The sequence below is a fragment of the Grammomys surdaster genome, unplaced genomic scaffold, assembly GCF_004785775.1.
Source record: "Grammomys surdaster isolate TR1022 unplaced genomic scaffold, NIH_TR_1.0 125947, whole genome shotgun sequence".
In the NCBI taxonomy this organism is placed as follows: domain Eukaryota; kingdom Metazoa; phylum Chordata; class Mammalia; order Rodentia; family Muridae; genus Grammomys; species Grammomys surdaster.
In genome coordinates this window covers 1,867,657-1,886,785 of record NW_021620769.1, presented here as the reverse complement: position 1 = coordinate 1,886,785, position 19,129 = coordinate 1,867,657, and the positions used below count along the sequence as shown (strand labels likewise).

At 41.9% G+C, this 19,129-nt stretch overlaps 1 pseudogene; it reads left to right on the top strand.

Moving 5' to 3' along the window:
* The first annotated feature begins 908 nt into the window (after positions 1-908).
* LOC114609158 lies at positions 909-1,893 on the top strand (annotated as a pseudogene).
* Positions 1,894-19,129: the final 17,236 nt, after the last annotated feature.

The following is a 19,129-nucleotide window of genomic DNA, read 5'->3' as shown; positions in this document are numbered from 1 at the left end:
GTAGATATGGAAAACGAGACGGCATTCCTTTGGGCAAAGGTGGGCCTGCTGTAACAGAAGCAGTAGAAACTTGCACATTCGTCCAGGCAGATGGATCAGCAACTCTTCCATGTGGTCACAAAGGGCCCCAGGGTTTGTATCCACAAGACATTCAAAAGTAGTGTCTTTAGCTGCTGGCTTGCAACCACAGCCATGTTTTCAGCTTAGATGAAGGGAGGGGGGAGTGGAGAAGAAGTGACCCAGTACTTTAAGTGTCATTTATTTTGATGTCTGTTGTCATGACATTTTATCTGACTGCAAAGAACGCTAGGAAATGCAGTTTAGTTGGGTGCTTCATATATAAACAAAGTAGGGAGTGGATTTGGCTGGCAGTCTCTAATGCTCTATCTGTCAGTCACTGAGAGCTGTACTTGGTAATACCTAAGTGCTGTCTCATTGATTCCATATGGCTCCAGAGCGTAGCCCTCTTGTGTAGACATAGTTGGTTCCCATCGAATTCACTGCCATTTAGCATAATGGCATTGCTTATCTTAAAATTTTTAAATGATGTACAGCAGATTCAACTTGTTGACTCTACATAGGTTTCCCTACCCCGACATTCCTTTGGGCTCCCCACCCCCATTTTCTACAAACAAAAGGAGGGTTATATAGACTTACATAGACTTGTGCCTGAAATTGATGCACAAGAGGGGGTGAGAGTCTCAAAGTACTCAAGAAAAAAATAGTTGAGAAATATTGGTTCACATATAATACTACATTCCATACATTTTTTTATGACTCATTTCCATTAATAGCCAGTTCCTAAAGTAAATCTGATTTCACATTAAAACATTTTAATTTGACTCTCTGCTCCTCCCCATTCCAGAGACAGCCACATCTTCTTGTGCCAGCTTCGTCCCCAAGACATGATGGCCAAGGTCAAGGTGAGCAAATTTGGCTGTATTAAGAACCTGGCTACCAGAGCTTCCTTCAACTCTGGCAAAGCAGATATTGTTGCTATCAGAGACCTCTTCACTGACCTCAGCTACATGATCTACATGTTCCAGTATGACTGCAGCCATGGCAGGTTCAATGGCACAGTCAAGGCTGAGAACAGGAAACTTGTCATCAGTGGGACTGCCATCACCATTTTCCAAGAACAAGATCCCGCTAACGTCAAACGGGGTGATGCTGGTGCTGAGTATGCTGTGGGGTCTTCTGGGCTCTTCAGCAAAGGCTGGGGCCCAATGGATGGGTGAAGCCAAAAGGGTTATCATCTCCACCTCTTCTGCCGATGCCCCCATGTTTGTGATGGGTGTGAATCATGAGACATATGACTCACTCTAGACTGTCAGCAATGCTTCCTGCACCACCAACTGCTTAGCCCCCAGCCAAGGTCATCCACAACAACTTTGGCATTGTGGAAGGACTCATGAATACAGTGTATGCAGTCACTGCTACCCAGAAGACTGTGGATGGCCCCTCTGGAAAGTGGCATGATGGCTGTGGGGTTGCCCAGAACATCATTCCTGCATGCACTGGTGCTGCCAAGACTGTGGGCAAAATCATCCCAGAGCTCAACAGGAAGCTCACTGACACAGCCTTCCACATTCCTATCCCCAATGTATGTATTGAGGATTTGACATGCCTCCTAGAGAAAGCTGCTAAGTAGGGTGACATCAAGAAGGTGGTGAAGCAACATCCGAAGGCCCACTAAAGCATATCCTGAGCTACACTAAGGACCAGGTTGTCTCCTACAACTTTAACAGAGATGACCATTCTTCCACCTTTGATGCTGAGACTGGCATTGCTCTCAAGAACAACTTTGTGAAGATAATTTTCTGGTACGGCAATGAATACAGTTACAGCAACAGGGTGGTGGATCACACGGCCTACATGGCCTCCGAGGAGTAAGAATCCCTGGACCACCTATCCCAGCAAAAACATGAGAGTGAGAGAGCCATGGGCTGCTGAGGAGTCCCTGTCCCAACTCAGCCCCTGACACTGGACATCTCCTTCAAAGTTTCCATCCCAGACCCCCAGAGGGAGGGGAGAGTCTTAAGGAGTACTATTCTCTTGAGTACTACCAATGAACTTCACTGCACCTCGCCCCCCAAAATTTTAATGCTATAGAAATTTGATTGTGATCACAGTTCAGTTACTTTGTCAAATGTATGGATTTGGATTTTACTAATAACACCCATATTGCAGAATCAACTATCTTTACCATGTGTCACACATCATGCCCCCATTCATCAGTTAACTAATCCATAAGTTTTAGTATTATCATTGGAAATCTGCTTTCCTAATGTACCACATTCTTATTATGTTTGTTCCTCAATGTGTCTCCTTTGTCCCTTCATGTGTGTGTGTGTACACGCACTCACAGACACATACACATCCATGCAGCATATGTGGAGAGCAGAGAACATCTTGCAGATGTCAGAGCTCTCATTTCACTACGTTGGTTCTGGGGATCAAACTCAAGGCATCTGGTGGGGTGGCCAGCCCCTTCATCCTCTGAGCCACCTTGTCAGCCCCCCCATGTTCTGCTATCATCTTCTATGTGTGTGTCTGCTGAGATAGTTTTCTAAACACATCTGACCTGTGTGTGTGTGTGTGTGTGTGCGTGTGTGTGTGGACCGCAGAGAATTTCTAGCAGATATTGGTTTTCCCATTCTACCATGTTGGTTCTAAGGACCAGACGAAGGTGGCCAGGCCTACATTGCAAGTGCCTTTGTCCACTTAGCCATCTCTTTGGCCCTCACTTCACCTTTATGTTGTTAGTACATATATGATTTCACGTTGATGCGCCATCCTTAAGTGAATCTCAGCAGTTTCCACCATTAAATATTCCATTTTCTCTCTTTGTAACTAAATCAGAGGTAGGGACATTTGTTTGGTTTCCAGTGCCTTCATTTAACCAGGTACAAGACTGGCACTGAATAAATATTTTGGGGAAGAAAAGGAAAGACGAATACTGTGAACTTAACTTTCAGCCCCCTTGTGTTTTAAAAGCAAATGAGAGGACACCACCTTAGTCCAATGCCAACCTTTATGAAGTTCACCACAAGTGAAGTGCACTTCCAACGCTCTGGGACCAGCGGGGTGAAGGAGCAGTGTTGAGTCCTTGCTGCTGGGGCCCATACATCAGCTGGATGAATCATAGCTAGTTTCCGAGTCCCACAAACACACTCTGTGACCTCCGAACAACTCCCTCAAACTTCAGACAGAGTTCAGCACTGGCTGCTGGCAGCATGTCTGAGCTCCACACCTGGCAGAGAGATAGCGCCATAAAACTGAACATGATTGTGTTGGACAAGCACCCTGCACTTCTGGTAATAGGAGCACAATGGCTGCATTTGTAGTCTCACTCGCCGAGGTAAGCCCAGTGACTAATGAAGATATACAGAGCCGTCTGTGAGTCCACGGAAGGAGGAGGATCTCCATTTGGCTGCTGAGTACATGGCCACTGACCTTTTCAGATTCTGGCAAGCTTTCATCTGAAAACAGTTTTGATCTTTAAATTACAACTAGAAAACTCTCAGCTGAGCACAAGGCCTCACCCATCTCCACCACTTCCAAACAGGAGAATAATGTGTCAGCCCTTAAGAGTTACAGACTGTCTTCTAAACAGATAGTCCCAATGGCTGACGGCCTTCAAATTCTCAGAGCCTGCTTATAGAAGTAACAACTTCAGTGAAGAAATGAATTCCACACTGAATGAACAGACTTAAAAAAACCTGGGGCTTTGTTTTCTCTGGTATAAGTGCAGAGGCATAAACATTAGCTGTTACCGAGCAGTTCAGAAGGTCACCGGCAGTTTTGTCTAGCTAAATTGTGATGTCTTAAAAGAACTCTGTAAAGCATGCAGAACCCATGTAAAGCTGGATATGGTTGACATATATGTGCTCACAGTGTGTTTATGTGACAGGGAGGCTGAGACAGGAGGATCTCTGGCCAGCTAGTCTGGCTTACACTGCAGGCACTAGCTGGAAGGGACAGACTGGCAAGGTGCCCTCTGACCTCCACATGCATACCATGGCACATGGGACTGTGCTCACAAACATGATCACACACACACATCCTATACATACATTATCTGTAGATACCACACATGCACACACATCATTTGCATACATTATCTATACATATCACACATCATATCCATACATATCACACACGCACATACACACATGTATGCATATACATGATATAAACAAAGTTATATTGAAGTCCTAATCTTGGGTCCCTATGAATGTGACATTTTTTTAGAAAAAGATTACTATATTACATGTAAGCTACATAGGGTAAGGTCAGAAAGGTAGGCCTGCATCCAATGGAACTGGTGGTGTTTTGCTTGCTTCTTTCTTTTCTTCCTTTTTTCCTTTTTTCCTTTTTTCCTTCCTTCCTTCCTTCCTTCCTTCCTTCCTTCCTTCCTTCCTTCCTTCTCTCTCTCTCTCTCTCTCTCTCTCTTTCTTTCTTTCTTTCTTTCTTTCTTTCTTTCTGCCTTTTTTGAGACAGAGTTTCTCTGTGTAGCCTTGGCTGTCCTAGAATATACTCTGTAGACCAGGCTGGCATCATACTCACAGAGATCCACCTGCCTCTGCTTCCTGAGTGCTGGGATTAAGGCATGTGCCAACACCGCCTGGCTTATCTTTGTGTTTGAAAAGAGTCTCATGTATCCTAGGTTGGTCTTGAATTTACCATGTAGCCAAGGATGGCCTTGAACTCATGATTCTCCTGCTTCCATGTTCAAGGATTAAATTACCAATATCAGTACACCTGGTTTATGTAGTGCTGGAGATCAAACCCAAGGCCTTGTGTATGACAGGCTAGCGTTCCAATAACTGGGCCACTTCCCTAATCAGGAATGGTGATTTTTAAGATGAAAATTAGAAGCAGAGAAGAAGACAGCTGTCTGAAAATAGAGACAGAGGCTGTGTAACAAATCACAGAAGATCAGAGACTTTCTTATTGCAATGATAAAACAGTGACCAAGGCAACTCATAAAAGAGTTTAATTGGGCTTGTGTTCCAGTGGGTTAGAGTTGATGGTAGCTAAGTGATGGTGAGTGGCTACTGAGAGCCCACATGGCAACTTTGTCATAGGAGGGGAGGACTAACTGGGGATGGCATGAGTCTTCTGAAATTTCAAAGTCTGCTCCTACTGACACACCTCCTCCAACAAGGCCACACCTCCCAATCCTTCCCAAACAGTTCCACCCAATCCTTCCCAAACAGTTCCACCAACTGGGGATGAGTAGTCAAACCTATGAGCCTATGAATGGCTATTTCCATTCAAACCACCATGGGGGCAAGAAAGGTCCTCAGAACGGAGGGAGCACAGTAAGCCATCCAGGCTTTGGAATGTTCTTACAGCAGCTGCAGGAAACTAATACAGCAACTCAGACCCTTGCACTTTCCTGCTCAATCAAGCTCTTCACCCTGGAATCCCAGAACAGCTATGCCATTTCTCACATCTGTCTAGGCTTCAGGAAGCAGCACAGAAAGGGCAGGCAGCTCAGGTGCCTGTCAGAGGCATTCTTGGTCTTGCTTCATTACTAAAGGCTTGCAGTGGGTTTAAAGAGAATAGAAAACATCTTACCTTAGTATTGCTCTGTCTTTTTCTTTCTTTAACAGATCTTACTTTATTTACTTATTTAAATTACACTCTCTGTGTGTGTGTGTGCGTGTGTGTGTGTGTGTGTGTGCGTGCACTTGTGTCATGGCGTGCTGAGGCCAGAGGATATCTTGGAGTTGGTTCTCTCTTTCTCCTGTGTGGTTCCTAGAGGTTGAACCACCGTCCTTAGACTTGGCAGTAAATGCTTTTATCTATTGAGCCATTTCACTGGCCCACTTTGTTTTTCTTTTCTTTCTCCCTTCCATCTCCAAGACAGGATTTCTCTGTGTAGACCTGGCTGTTCTGGAACTCACTTTGTAGACCAGGCTGGCCTCTCGAACTTAGAGACTCACCCACCTCTGCCTCCTGAGTGTTGGGATTAAAGGTGTCTGCCACCATGCACACTTCAGAGTATTTTTAGGCTCACTATAAAATTAAACAGAAAGTACTGATTCTCCATACACTTCCCATCCTGCTGCACCCAGCCTCATCTCCCCGACTACCAACATTCTATAGCAGATAGTGTATGATCACACACACACCCCATAGCACATGATGGAGGTTACACTGCACATCGCCGGCACCCACAGTCCATAGTTTACGTTTGAGTTCACACTCACTGTTGCAGCTTGCATAGGTTTTGCTGACTATGCACGGATGTACTGTTTATCATACAGACAGTCTCCTAGTCTCCAGGATCTGTATGTCACACAGCCATCTCTCCTGCCTTCTAGTCCTCACGACCACTGATACTCCCATTATCTCCATATTTTTGGCTTTTCCAGTATGTCAGAAGTTGGCACTGTCTTTACATAATGATATGCTTTGAAGGGATGAAAGTATATGTATTGAAGTAAATGAGTTGGATTTTATGATTGCTTCCATGTTTGAGCAATCCTGAAAAAATGCTTTAAGAAACACCTGTGATTACAGTGTGAATGGACTTTAACTTTTCAAATAATTTGGGCAAATATCAAGGGGCATCTTGGTAGATGATCTTAGTGAGAACGTGTTTAATTTTGTAAGGAGTGTCTAGCTGCCTTCACAGTGTGTTTGTGCTTGTGTTTTTGCCAGCAATGGTTGAGAATCCCTGTTCCGTGTTTCCATGAATTTGGTGGTGGTAGAGTTTCTGGCGGTAAGTTTCCTATTGTTTTATAACAATACATACAGAGCATGTATGGCACAGGACAGTTTTGTGTGCTTGTCAGTTGTTCATGTGTCTTCCTCTGGGAGACACCTGTTAATATGTTTTCCCTACTTTCCCCATTTTTAGGTTGTTTATTTTCTTACTATTGGATTTTAAGAGTTCTTCAAATATTTTAGGCAATAGCCCTTTATCAAAAACATCTTTTGGAATCATTTTCTCTTTCCCTCTCTCTCTTTCCCTCTCTTCCCCTCTCTCTCTTTCTCTTCCCCTCTCTTTCTCTCTATCTCTCTGTAGCTCATCTCCCTAGTCCTTTTCTGGCTTCTTTTAAAAACACTTTACAAGAGTTTTGTTTTCTAGCAACTTCTGTTTCCATGTGGTCTCATTAGCAGGGATATTTGATACACATTATTTTAATGAAACATGTTGTTGGCATACATTAAGATATTGAGTTGTGTTTCATCTTTTCAGGTTTGTATAACAGAATGCCAAAGACTGGGTAACTTACAGGTGATACGAATGCATTTCTCACAGGTCTGCAAACTGAGAAGTTCATGACTGAGCCCTTGGCATGTTCGTCCTCCAATAGAATGAGCTTATTTTCTGGTTGGTAGATGGAATCTTCTAGCTTTACTTTCACAAGACAGAAGAGAGATGCTAGCTCTCTTGAACATATTATTGTACAAAATAATAGATTCATTTTAGAATTATTATTATGGTTGTATGTATGTATCTGCATGGCATGTACATGTGTGAATGTGGTGTGCATGTGTGCCATGGTGAGCATGTGCAAGGCAGAGGACGACTTTCAGGAGTCACTTCTCTCCTTCCACCTTTATGTAGGTTCTGGGAATAGAACTCAGGTCGTCAGACTTGCTCAGCAATAGCTTCTACTCCTGGAGCCATGTCCTCAGCACTGGAAGGTCATGTGATTTTATGACTCGGGTATATAAAAATTGCAGGGGTCAAGGAGATGGTACAGTGGCAAAGGTGTCTGACACCAAGCCTGGGGACCTGAGGTTGATCCCCAGGACCCACATGGTGGAAGAGGAGAAGTCATTCCTGCAAGTTGTCTTCTGACCTCCACAAGTGCTATGTGCACACTTACACACACATGCAACACAGAGAGATTCAATTCCAGGTCCAGGTCCAGGTATGAAAACTGCAATGCAAAGTCAATGGAGAGAAATTTTAGTTCTATGTAAGTCTGTCATCCATAATCTGTTATCCATATAAAACTGCATGTGCTCATTTCACCAATAAAAATTACTTTCACCATGTATTATAGCAGTCATATAATAAAAATCTAACACAGTCACCAGTTGACCAGGTTTTAAAGCCATGAATTCAGCCAGGAAATGAGCCACTACACTCAGACACTGGTTTTGGTTTTCGGTTTCTTGCAATGCAGCTATTGTTTTTGAGCCAATCTGTTGGAACTTGCATGGAAAACCTTGCTCCTCAATGATATCTGTTCTGCTGCCCAGGGGAATGGCTCTCTGAGTCATTCCAGCCTGGGCTCACATGCTCCTGAGTTAAGTGTTGCCTCAGAATGACGAGTTCCCAGACAACTAGCCAGAAACCAGAATGAGGAGGCTCGGGAGTGGGTAATTGGCAGCTTGTCCTGAGACTCATTTTCCATGCCTGCTTCTCTCCCACCCGTCTGCCAGGGCAGGCCTGCAGTTTTCATTGTATTTATTAGTAGACAATATATTTTGGTATGTTGGCATTAAGAAGACACAAAAATGGAGGTGAGAATCTCACTATGATGTATACAGGACCCCCTTTGGGGGCAACTAATGTTATCAATCTTCAATGTCTCATGATATGTGTAGTTATTTGTCCTAGGGATTGAATCCCTGGCCTCACGCACACAAAATATGTAATGTACAATGGAATACACTTTCATTCCATGTTTATTCTTCATCATGTGCAACTTCTCATATCTGTACAAGTAGAGAGCAGCAGATTAACAATAATAACCAAATTTGCCATTTGTCATTTTTCCATTAGACTATGCAAAAGCAAGTCCTTGACACCATAGCTTCTCCTTGACTGTTAGTTTCCGAAGTCCTGAGGGTGCAATGTAGATTAAGGGTTAGAGAGGACATCCGTGGTCTTATTCAGCAGTGATTCTTACAGTCTAAACGACCAACCAACCCCTAAGACAAGACATGTCCACTTAGTGGTACCACTGTTATGCGTGTGCTAACTGTCCTTTGATTTGATTTGAGACCTGCTCCAAGAAGAGAATCCATGTTGAGTACTGCAAATCTTGGGTGTTTGTTTGTTGTTTTGTTTTTCGTATTTATTTATTTATTTATTTATTTAATATATATGAATACACCATTACTCTCTTCAGACACACCAGAAGAGGGCATCAGATCCCACTGAAGATGGTTTTGAGCCACCATGTGGTTGCTGGGAATTGAACTCAGGACCTCTGGAAGAGCATTCAGTGCTCTTAGCCGCTGAGCCATCTCTCCAGCCCTTGTTTTTTTGTTTTTTTAAAAAAAACTTCCTTGTGGGAGAAGTCATAAGAGAACACTTGAGAGACTCATGACTGCACAAGTTGCTTAGAATAAATAGTGGACATTTATATTGCCTGCTTTGAGGCTCAAGGAACATTGTGGGAGAGGAGGATGGAAAGAATGGAAGAGCTGGAAGACAGGAAAGACTGAAATGTGATCTCCTGGGCTAGCCACAACCACAGTCTTGAATTCTCAGAAGGGGCAGGAACCTGTGTGGGTCTGCACAACAATAGGCCAGACAATAGTCAGGTATGAGGAAGAGGGGACCAGGGGCCCTACTCCTCCCCACTGAATACTTTGCCGCTGATAGACTCAGGGAGAAAGGAAGTTATTGTATTCATTTGTAACCCACTGATGATGAATGCTTAGTTCCAATCCAATGGTTACACCAGTGGCCATAGTTAAACTAAATGAGTCACAGAACTGAAAATCTGGGAAAGACACTGGTAGTGATTGGGAGAGGACATGAAGAGACAGGAAGAGATAAGAAAGGGTTATAAGAAAGGGTGTCTTAGGGTTTCTATTGCTGTGACAAAACACCATGTTCAAAAAGCGAGTTGAGGAGAAAAGGGTTTATTTAACTTACATTTCATATTGCTATTTATCTCCAAAGGAAATCGGAGCAGGAACTCAACGTGACAGGAACCTGGAGATAGGAGCTGACGCAGAAGCCATGGAGGGGTGCTGCTTGTTCAGCCTGCTTTCTTATAGAACCTAGGACCACCAGCCCAGGGATGGCTCCACCACAAAAAGACTGGCCTCTCCCCTCTAGTAACTAAATAAGAAAATGCCTGACAGCGGAATATTATGGAGGTGTTTTTCTTTCTTTTTAAAATTTATTCTTTTTTTTAATTATTTTCATCCTTTTTTTATTAGCAACTTTTAAAAAAATTGTTAATCAAAGGCTTTATAAGTTTAGTAATGCTCAATAACAAGCTGCCCATACAATCAGAAGTATAACCCAATACCCAACCTAGATTTACCAACTATCTTTGACTGGTGGAGACATCCACCTCCATGTTCCCCCCCACTCTCGTCTCCTAGCTCCTCCTTTCATTCTCCTCTTCCTTTCCTTACTCCTCCCACCTTAGCTCCTCCTACATATCACCCTTCCTGTTAAAATAAAACTTTTTCTCTCAAAATACAATTAGAGCATAACTATACCAATTTGTATCGGTAAGGTACAAGATAGACCTAATATCCAGTCCAACATTTTGTTGACTAACCAGAACCTCTGTCATCTCTCCTAACTAAAAGACTGAGTTCTGAACCTGGCTTTTTTCTTGGCTTTAGAATGAATGTCAGCTGAAAACCAGCCTCTCAAATCTTTTCTCTCAAAGTAAATAGCTGGGATTGGCTATGAGACTATCAGTTTTCAACCCCGTCAGAAATCCAGAATGACTGAATTAACTGAAATTATGGGAAGCACAAAGCATAGCTTCTAAAACTTAGTCAATTTATAGAGACTGCTGAACATCTGGACAGTCCCTATACTACAAAACGTTGGAACATCTGATCTTCAGCCTTTTGGCCCAGGATCATCTGACAGACCTAGTGATGCAGAATTATTAAGGGCTAATTACTCTGTCTTGGCAGACATAATCAGTCGACTGTTCTGCAAGTGTGTCCTTTTCTGGACATAATTTGTGTAGATGAAAAGAGGCAATTCTTGCCTAGTGGCTGTCTCACCACAACTGAAGTAACTCCAAAGATGCTCAATTTCTTCCTAGAATCCAAGACAGGAAGTTATCAGGAGCAGACAGGTCTCTAATCAAAATGAACATTAATACAGAAATGTTTGTACCATCAATTCTGTGGATTTGTGATGTTTTGAAAACCAACTATCCATGTAAGGCAATCTGGACTGTTGTCTGTTAACTCCTCTCAGCTATTTCTAAATAAAATATAGAAAACACCCTAACAATAAACTCAGAGCCATGAATTTGCTCTAGGCCCTTAACTCACAGGCTAACCATCTCCAATCGGTTAAAAGAGTTAAAGAAGGACTGGGTCTAAGCCTTGTATCCTAAATGTGTTATATAGGCACAATGCCTATGAGAGTAACAATATTAATCTCTCTTTTATATCAATAAGAAACTCATACCAATGAAAACCTTAAATTGAAAATCAAAGTAAATTTTGTACCCTTTAAGAAATTATAGCTTCAGCTTAATAACAGTTATACAGATTTCTACCAGTAAGTTATGGCTATGCAATAAATCCTAGCTATTCCTCCCTGCTCCAACAAAACCACTACTTTTCCATAAAAGACAGCCCAATATTAACCACCTCAGTCCCCAAGAACAGGGAATAGGGGTGCTGAATCTTTATTAACTTCTTCAAGCTGGTTATGGGCTTTGAGATATTAGAAGAGGGGCAGGGGGGAAGAGTAAATTGATAAGACTCTGACGTCTGTGTTCTCACTGCATCCAGCTGAGATTCCAGGACATCAGAGGTTTGAGCAGGTCTGCTCAGCTTGCTTGATGAGTAGATACACCAAGGCTGTGTATTCTGCAATATACAATTCTCAAAACAAATTTTAGTACCAAGATAATTTTTTGTTTGAATTCTGGAATCTGATCTTCTGGCGGCCTGCCTCTGTCATGTCTAATCCATGTAATTCCGGGAGTTTCTATGAGGGTGTGCTCCCACCATCCTCTGATTCCCGCCTCCCTGCTCTCGAATTCCCCAACACTAGGGAATCCAAACTTTCAGGCACCAAGGCCCTCCACTTCCACTGATGCCTGACAAGATCACCCTCAACTACCTATACAGGTGGAGCCATGAGTCCCTCCCTTTGTGTTCTCGGGCTGAAGGTTTTAGAATGGCTACTCCAGCTTGTTTCTTAGGACCATTTGCTTGAAAAATTGTTTTCCAGCCTTTTACTCTAAGGTAGTGTCTGTCTTTGTCACTGAAGTGAGTTTCCTGTATGCAGCAAAATGCTGGGTCCTGTTTACATATCCAGTCTGTTAGCCTATGTTTTTTTATTGGGGAATTGAGTCCATTGATGTTAAGAGATATTAAGGAACAGTGATTGTTGTTTCCTGTTATTTTTGTTATTAGAGGTGGAATTATTTTTGTGTGGCTATCTTCTTTTGGATTTGTTGGAAGAGGATTACTTTCTTGCTCTTTCTAGGGTATAATTTTCCCTCCTTGTATTAGAGCTTTCCCGCTATTATCCTTTGTAATGCTGGGTTTGTGGAAAGATATTATGTAAATTTGGATTTGTCATGGAATATCTTGGTTTCTCCATCTATGGTAATTGAAAGTAGCCTGGGCTGGCATTTGTGTTCTCTTAGGATCTGCATGATGTCAGTCCAGGCTCTTCTGGCTTTTATAGTCTCTGGTGAGAAGACTGGTGTAATTCTGATAGGTCTGCCTTTATATGTTACTTGGCCTTTTCTCCTTACTGCATTTAATATTCTTTCTTTATTTTGTGCATTTGGTGTTTTGATTATTATGCGACATGAGGTATTTCTTTTCTGGTCTAGTCTATTTGGCGTTCTTGTATGTTTATGGGCATCTCGTTCTTTAGGTTAGGGAAGTTTTCTTCTATAATTGTGTTGAAGATATTTACTGGCCATTTAAGTTGGGAATCTTCATTCTCATCTATACCTATTATCCTTAGGTTTGGTCTTCTCATTGTGTCCTGGATTTCCTGGATATTTTGTGTTAAGAACTTTTTGCATTTTGTGTTTTCTTTGACAGTTGTGTCAATATTTTCTATGGTATCTTCTGCACCTGAGATTCTCTCTTCTACCTCTTGTATTCTGTTGGTGATGCTTGCATCTATGACTCTTGATTTTTTTCCTAGGTTTTCTATCTCCAGGGTAGTCTCCCTTTGTGATTTCTTTATTTTTTCTACTTCCATTTTTATGTCCTGGATGGATTTGTTCAATTCCTTCACCTGTTTGGTTGTGTTCTCTTGTAATCTTTTAAGGGATTGGATTTTTGTGTTTCCTCTTTAAGGGCTTCTACCTGTTTACCTGTGTTCTCCTCAATTTCTTTGAGAGTGTTATTTATGTCGTTCTTAAAGTCCTCTATCATCATCATTAGAAGTGATTTTAAATCTGAGTCTTGCTTTTCTGGTGATATGGGAAATTCAGGACTTTCTAATGTGGGAGAACTAGGTTCTAATGATGCCAAGTACCCTGGGTTGATGATGCTTATGTTCTTATGCTTGCCTTTCACCGTCTGGATCTCCTTAGTGCTACCTGCCCTGTCTCTGACTGGAGCCTGTCTTTCCTATTATCTTGGTTGTTTCAGAACTGTGTGGGGTGGGTGTTACTACTGGGGTTAGAGCTTGGGCCCAAGATCTGTTCTGTTCAGTGCTTGGGTGTAGACAGGACGGAACCAGTGCTCCGGGCCAGGAGTGAATTCCTGGCTCCTAGTGGGTCCCAGTTACTCCCTGTTTGGGGCTGGTGTTGCTGTCTCCTTATGCCCAGGTTAGAGCTCCTGGAAGGCCTGCTTACTCTGGGTTTTGTGAGATTGGATGCAGAGCTGCCTCCCAGGATCTGCTCAGTGCTCGGAGCCAGACTGGAAGGAACCTTAAATTTATTATTTAATCTTTTTTATTTTATTTTTATTTATTATTATTATTATTATTAATTATTTTTGGTTTTTCGAGACAAGGTTTCTCTGTATAGCCCTGGCTGTCCTGGAACTCACTCTGTAGACCAGACTAGCCTCGAACTCTCGAACTCAGAAATCCACCTGCCTCTGCCTCCCAAGTGCTGGGATTAAAGGCGTGCACCACCACTGCCCGGCTTAATCTTTTTTTAAAGTCCAGACTTTATCCCTCACGCCCCTCATCTCCAAGAGGATGTCCTCACCTACCGCTACCTCACCAGGCCTCCCACTCCCTTGGGACCCCAAGTCTCTCAAGGTGCATCTTCTCTGATTGAGTCTAGACCCTGCAGTCCTCTGCTGTATATGTATCAGCTGGTGTATGCTGCCTGATTGGTGGCTCAGTGTCTAATCCTAGGGGTTCAGTTTATTTGAGACTGCTGGTCCTCCTACAGGGTCGATTTTCTCCTCAGCTTCTTCCAGCTTTTCCCTAATTCATCCACGGGGTCCCCAGTTTCTGTCCATTAGTTGAGTGTAAATATCTGTATCTGACTCTTTTAGCTGCTTTTTGGGCCTTTTGGAGGGGGAAACATATTTTTCAATTAAGTTTCTCTTCTTTAGACACCTTTAGTTTGTGTGTCAAGTTGACTACCCTGTTTAAAATTTCAGTCTCTATTGCTAGCTCTGTGTTTTCACTCAGTCTCACCAGGGCTTGTTGGTCTTTATAGCATTCAACACCCACTAAAGACTGATGCAACTTGCTTATTTGCTTATGTGCGATCTCTTTCCATTAGAATCTAATCATCACAATGGGAGAGGATTTATCCATCTTTTTCACAGCTAGACATCAGCCTTTGGAATATATCTCAATAAATGAATAAATCTTGGACATTTAAGGATTCTCTCTGCTTTCTTCTGCATAATCCTTCTTTGTCTAGAACAAAGTACAGAACACTTGGGAGCTGGCTAACTCTCCTGATATTGCTCATTCTTGATGTGGAAGTAAAATAGTTTTATACATTAGGCAAAGTGAATTATTGTTCCGAAATATAACCACTTTAAAACCCCTAGTATTTTTGAATTATGGCCTCTCACAATTCGTATGTTGGACTGGCAAGATGGCCCAGTAGAAAGAAGGACGTGCCATGGAGCCTGATTGCCTGAGTTCTAATCCCCAAGACTCACATGGTAGAAGAAGAAAACTGAGTTCCAGAAATTGTCCTCTGGCCTCTACCTCTGTGCTGTGGCATGTGCACACATACACACATAAACACAAATACACGCAACATTAGAAATTTAAATCTGTATGTTGAAGGCCTAACCCTCAGTATCTCAGAATATGACCTTGTTTCTGAACTGTTATATGGGAGATGTAATTTAAGCCAAAGTCATCTTGGAGGAGGTTGGTTGGGTCCTATGTGCTGTGAGAAGAGGCGGTTTTGATACAGAGGCACAAATAGAATACGAGAGGGCATTGTGAGAAGGTGGAGCAAAGATTTGCAAGACAAAGATGGTGAGTTAGACACAAGAAAGCCCTGCCCTTGCTCCTGCCCGCTCCTCATTTTTGGGTCAAACCCAGTACCTGAGTGTGCTAGGCATCTACCACTGAGCTACAGCCCCTGGTAGGTGTTCTCTCTAGGGTATAAATAATTACAAATATTAAATAAATGGTTAAAATTTATTAAACAAATATAAAGTGAATATTTATTTTACAAACTTTTAGATAAATATTTTATTTTATTTGTTTATTTTTATATAAATAAATTTATGTAAGTAAATATAATAAATCATTTTCATTTATATATTTTATTTATTTCCATTTATTTTCTTTACAAAATAAATTAAATATTTATTTAATAAATATAAATTAAATATTAAATAAATGTCAGTAATAGTGAATGCACTAGAGCTGGAGTTTCTTTTTGATATGTTATGCTTCCCAGTTTAACAGACACGAGTTTATTTCCTGACTGTCAGCAATCATCTGTTCAGACTTCTGCTGCCCTTTACTTGAAGCAAGAGTTACAAAAACATAGCCCTGTGTGCTCTTTTCTCCTGGCCTAGCATGAAACTGAGGCTCATTAAATTATTTAAAAGAAAGAATCTCTGTGTCTTTGCTCATGGGGCACTTCCTGATTGATATTAGGAAAAAGTAGCCTTCTCATTAACGATGACAGTTGGGCCAGTGTGTCTTGCAGAAGAATGTTAAAAATATTGCTGTTGGCTTCTGAGGGGTCCACTGTGGTGTGTTTTGATAACCATGATTAGTAAGTGGACTTGCTACCCTCATTGTGTGGCTACCAGAACCCATACACCACCTACCCCTCTCAATTGTTTGGCACATTACATTCCCAGCAAGTGCTATTACTTTTCATTTACCATCTGCTTTTTAAAATATATAATTATGTAGTCTTTAAAAATCTAATATGGTTTAAAATCATAGTTTATAACATGTATGTGTTCTAACCATTTGCAATGATGCTTTAAAAATCAGCTGTGAGAGCGGTTAGCCATTAAGGAAGAGCAGAGGCAAGAGTGTATGTAGACAGGAGATTTGCTGGCTTCCTCCAGCAATTTATCTTTAGGGGGCTCATATTAGAAACCTTAAAAGCATGTTTTTGACATATGAGATTGGATTTACATTAGAATATTTATTTATTTATTGTGTGAGCGTGTGAGTAGTCGGTACATGCCATTGCAAATGTGCATAGGTCAGAGGACAACCTGCAGGACTCTGTTCTCTCCTTCTACCTTGTGGGTCGCAGGTATTGAAGTCAAGTTTCAGGAGCTTTGTGGCAAGCGCCTTTACCCGAGGAATCATCTCATTGGCCCATGAATTTACTTTTAAAATTCATTGTCAGACAAATGGCAAGTGTTGCTTAAAAGGGACAACAATGCTAAAGTATCTGTTTTGATTTTGCATAGATGAATTGTAAATATGCAAATGAACATGTGAAAAAAATCGCCTTAGTTGAAACCAATTGTGTTTTCTGTGATTAACAGTCTCTTGTTACATGGGGTTTTACACTTTGATAAGGCAGAAGACTATAGAAAATTGGTTTTTTTTTTGTTTGCAATAGAAAACCAACTATTTTATTTCACCTAAAAGGGTAAAATGAAGGACTTATACATACACATACCAGAACCTTTGTTGATCTCAAGCAAAAATACTTGTACTATAATCATTTTTAGTTATAAAACCGCTGCAGACTTTGCTACAATTTTTAATGATGACCAGTGTTTGTCCTTGAGGAAGTTCACTGTCACAACTCAGCTAAGGGTCAGGTGTGAGCTTTTAGCCCTACATGTGTGAAGCAAATAATTACTAAAAACCATCCACACTAAACTTCATCTTACAAAATGATTCTAGGACTGGGGAGATGGTCATAGCACACTCGGGCACACACAAAATAAACAAATGCAATTTAAAACTCTAGAACACCAGCGAGAAGGCTCAGAGAGTCTGTTACCAAGCCTGCCACCCAAACTCCATCCCTGGAATGAACCCACATGGTAGCAGGAGCAAACCAACCCCTGAAAAATGTCTTCTGACCTCTACAGGTGGGCCGTGGTGTGTGCTCAAGCCTGTGTGCCTGAACACACACGTGCACAAACAGATGTTTAAATTAAAAAAAAGAAAGAAAGAAAGAAAGAAAGAAAGAAAGAAAGAAAGAAAGAAAGAAAAAGGAACAAAACAAAAAACCCAACCAAACAAAACTAAAACCAAACCAAACAACGATTCTAGGACTTTTGCCAGCATAGAAAGGGTGTGTTGAGAGACCATCCAACATCCTCACTTCTCAGGTTCGACTCTCCTTAGGTAGGAGAAGGTGTGGTCCCCAGAACCACTGTTATGAAGAATGTGCTGAGGTTGTTTGTTTGTTTGTTTGTTTTGAGACAGGGTTTCAACCCCTGGCTGTCCTGGAATTCACTCTGTAGACATGGCTGGCCTCGAACTCAGAGATCATCCTGCCTCTGCTGGGGTTAAAGACCTGCGCCACCACTGGCCAGCTGTGCAGAGATTTTGTTTGGTTCATCACTATTCCTCTACCACCATCTCAGAGAAAATGAGGGGTGTATGTGTGTGTATGTCGCATTCCTGAGATAAAATTAACTGGTCCAGGTTCTTGTCTTTTAGGTATTTCAACCGAGGCAGAGACAGTTTTCATCTGTCTAGAACTGCTAGCAAAATGGCTCTTATTCTGTGGTGCATCTGGACCGCACTATTTATATTGCCCTCCTGGAGCAATGCTTTCCCCGCAGCCACCAAATCCTTCTAGGGAACGAAGAGGGAAACCTGACTCTCAGCAGGGGCGGCCGATCTAAATCATTTTTTGTTTCTCACTTTAAAAGCCCCTTTATAAAACCCACAAGCTTCTGCCAGGCTCCTCAAATAGTCTTTCAGCCACAAGGAGAGCTGTGCCTCTGCCTCTGAGCCTTGACTGATTGCTGGGGCAGCTGCGTGGGTGGCTTCAGCTCTGTGCTGCAGGCTTTTATGTGGTTTCTTTGGCCGATGGGCTATGTCAGCTTTCTTGTCCGTGTGGGCAGCCCCTCTCAAATGGCCACGATGAACACATCTTTAGTCATTTGAGAAAATATTCGGTGAAAATTCCTCACGATGTAAACACAAAACTTTGTATTCGTCCCTCCAGATTGGAAACTTTTCTGATTCAGAAAACTGCAAAAGACATGGAAGAATTAGATTGCTCATGTTGTCAAATAAGAAGCCAGAAAACCTATTAATATTCTTGTGTTAAAAGCCCTGAATTTTTCGTTTTAATTGCAAGACAAAATTAAACAAGGAGCAAAGAAGTGTTGCCAGATAACTCAATGTGACTAAGCACAGAGTTAGGCATGGAATGAAGTTAATGGCCTGACCCTGGTCACCAACAACTTACCAAGTACCCATATGCTCTGTGGAGACTCTGCTAGGTGATCTGGCTTAAAAAAAAATGTAAAACACATTTCAGGGTGTGGTCTTTGGAGACCAGGAACCGAAGTAGCATTAACCGTATAAAAATTGGCACAAGAGATGGCTTAGTGGGTAGAGCTCTTGCCTGACAATCCTGAAGACCTTCTTCTGATCAAATCTCCAGAACTCACCAAAAGCCATGTGACATATTTCCCACCTGTTGAGCTGCCTGAAGGTTGTGCAGTGTGTTCCAGGTTCCCAGGTTTGTGAGCTGTCAACCCATGCTGGGGTGGGCCTTGGTGATGCAGCTGTCTTTGAGTCATTTTGATCCCAATAAAACTCACTTGTTTACCAGTATAATAAAGCTCTGAAGAC